The sequence below is a fragment of the Carlito syrichta genome, unplaced genomic scaffold, assembly GCF_000164805.1.
Source record: "Carlito syrichta isolate Samal-C Ts95f unplaced genomic scaffold, Tarsius_syrichta-2.0.1 Scaffold303189, whole genome shotgun sequence".
NCBI classification, from domain to species: Eukaryota; Metazoa; Chordata; class Mammalia; order Primates; family Tarsiidae; genus Carlito; species Carlito syrichta.
In genome coordinates, this window is record NW_007247285.1 from 74,048 (window position 1) to 77,316 (window position 3,269).

General features: G+C 46.1%; 1 protein-coding gene across 1 annotated transcript in view; it reads right to left on the reverse strand.

Moving 5' to 3' along the window:
• Positions 1–3,269, reverse strand: part of NMRAL1 (NmrA like redox sensor 1) — a 17,077-nt gene that overhangs the window by 9,897 nt on the left and 3,911 nt on the right. The window lies entirely within an intron of this gene.

Here is a 3,269-nt window from a genome sequence, read left to right on the forward strand (position 1 = left end):
GCCACTGCACTCCAGCCTGGGCGACAGAGCGAGACTCCAACTCAAAAAAAAAGAAAAGAAAGAAATTATACCGGCTGGGCTCAGTACCTCAGCCTGTAATCCCAGCACTTTGGGAGGTCAAGACAAATGGATTGCCTGAGCCCACGGGTTCGAGGCCAGCCCAGGCAACTTGGCGAGACTTCGTCTCTACAATAAAATAAAACACAGCCGGGCGTGGTAGCTCAGGTCTGTAATTCCCGCTACTCAGAAGGCTGAGGTGGAAGGATTGCTGGAGCCCAGAAGGTTGACGCTAGGGTAGCTGTGAGCGTGCATGCCATTGCACCCCAGCCTGGGCAAAGGAGTGAGACTTGAACTAAAAAAAAAGAAAAGAAGTAAATTATACCTTTAAAAAAAGCTGGAAAAAGTACAAAAATTAAAATCATCTATCAACCTATGTACAAGGATATTGGCTGCAGCACTATTGCAATAGTGAAAAGCTAAAGAGAACCTAAATGTCCCCTGGTAGGTATCTGGTTGGAGAAATGACAAATTGATACAAAAGTGATTAAAAAGAATGTGGTGGGCAAGGCATGGTGGTTCACACCTGTAATCTCAGCACTTTGGGAGGCAAGAGGATTATCTGAGCACAGGGGTTTGAGGCCAGCCTGGGCAACTTGACAAGACTTTGCCTCTACAATAAATCTAAAAATTACCCAGGCATGGTGGTGCACACCTGTGGTTCCAGCTACTTGGAAGGCTGAGATGGAAGGATTGCCTGAGCCCAGCAGGTCAAGGCTGCAGTAGCTGTGAACGTGCCACTGCACTATAGCCTGGGCAACACAGTGAGACTCTGACTCAAAAAGAAAAAAAGAATGTAGTGGGTCTGTACGTATGACTTAGATGGCTGTGACACGGTCTGAAGAGGAAAGGCAAATGCAGACCCATGTGATGCCATTATATTCTGACGTATGACCTTGCGTGCTTTTTGCGTATGACAATTTTCGTGTGTGAGATCAGTACAAACCCTAGCAGGGGAAGTTAGACAAGGTCACCTCAGACATCCTGAGTCAGGGACTTCCTCTCCCCTTCTCTTCCCTTTTCCTGACAGATAGCCTTTCATCGGTGCAGTAACTCCTGGGTGCACAGAGATTTATGAGAAGACTATGGATTACATTCCTTCATGGTGAGATGGGGAAAAAAAGAAAGACTGTTCACTACAGAATCGAGTATAACAGCAGAAAACTATAAACAGCCTCAATGTCCAAGAAGGCACTAAATAATTACCACTTTCAATTCAATGTGTACTTAATAAAATAAAAAAGTAGAATGCAAAATCATATTCAGATCTTTTTTTTTGAGTTGGAGTCTCACTTCATCGCTCAGGGTAGAGTGCAGTGGCATGGTCATAGCCAATCCAGCATTGACCTGCTGGGCTCTGGTGATCCTTCCACCTCAGCTTTCCAAATAGCTGAACTACAGGAGTGTGCCACTATACTCAGCTAATTTTTTATTTATTGTAGAGATGAGGTCTCACCAAGTAACCCGGGCTGGTCTCGAACCCATGGGCTCAGGCAATTCACTCGTCTCAGCCTCCCAAAGTGCTGGGATTACAGGCTGAGTCACTGAGCTGGGCCCATATTCAGATTTTTTTTTTCCTTTTTTCCCGAGTTGGAGTCTCACTCTGTCGCCCAGACTGGAGTGCAGTGGCATGCTCCCAGCCACCGCAGCCTCAGCCTGCTGGGCTCCGGTGGTCCTTCCGCTTCAGCCTTCCAAGTAGCTGGAACTACAGGTGCACACTACCACGCCCGGCTAATTTTTAAATTTATTATAGAGATGGGGTCTCATCAAGTTGCCCAGGCGGGTCTCGAACCCGCGGGCTCAGGCAATTCACTCACCTCGGCCTCCCAAGGCGTGGGATTACAGGCTGAGCCACTGAGCCCGGCCATATTCAGATCTTGATGGGAGCTTAGAGTTACAGATATTTGCACTTGTCAGATGTACACTCAGGATTTGTGCATTTTATTATGTGTGAATTTTACCTAAAAATTTAAACAAGTCTGAAAACACATTGAACTCTAGCTAATGATATGCATGCTGAAGTATGTAAGGGCAGTGTGCTGATATCTGCAATTTACACTGTAAAGTATAAAAAATAAGGTCTGATAGATAAATGGAGGATACATACACAATACTGTAAATGTCAATGGTAGAATCTTGGTGATGGGTCTTTACTACAACAGTATTTCAACTTTGCAGTATATTTGAAACCTTTCAAAATAAAATGTTGGAAAAAGCATATTTAGTATCTAAAAAAAAAAAAAAAATGCATGGGAAAATATTCTAGAAGAAAATTCACCAAAATGTACAGTGATCATATCTGGGTGATGTGATTATAGGTGATTTTTAAAACTTCTCATCTTTGGCCAGGCTCAATGGCTCAGCCTATAATCCCAGCACTTTGGAAGGCCAAGACAAGAGTATTACCTGAACCCAGGGTTTCAAGACCAGCCCGGGCAACTTGGCAAAACATTATCTCTACAGTAAATCAAAAAATTAGCCAGGCGTGGTGGCGCATGCCTGTGGTTCCAGCTACTTGGAAGGCTGAGGTGGAAGGATCACCTGAGTCCAGCAGGTTGAGGCTGTGGTGGCTGTGAGCGTGCCACTGCACTCCAACCAGGGTGACAGGATGAGAGTCTAACTCAAAAAATAATAATAACCGGTTGGGTGTGGTGGCTCAAGCCTGTAATCCCAGCACTTTGAGAGGTCAAGGCGAGAGAACTGCCTAAGATCAGGGATTTGAGATCAGCCTAGGCAACTTGATGAGGCCCCATCTCTATAATAAATTTAAAAATTAGCCAGGCGTGGTAGTGTGCACCTGTAGTTCCAGCTACTTGGAAGGCTGAGGTGGAAGGATTACCTGAGCCCAGCAGATCGAGGCTGCAGTGTCCGTGAGCATGCCACTGCACTCCAGCCTGGGCAACAGAGTGAGACTCCAACTCAAAAAAAAAAAAAAAAGCTGAGCATGGTAGTGTGCACCTGTAGTGCCAGGTACTTGAAAGGCTGAGGCAGAAGGATCGCCTGAGCCCAGCAGGTCAAGGCTGCAGTGACCGTGAGCGTGCTACTGCACTCCAGTCTGGGCGATGGAGTGAGACTCCAACTCAAAAAAAAAAAAAACTGAACAAAAGACTTAAGTAAGCTGGGCTCAGTGGCTCAGCCTGTAATCCCACGCCTTGGGAAGCTGAGGTGAGTGAATTGCCTGAGCCCGTGGGTTCGAGACCCGCCTGGGCAAC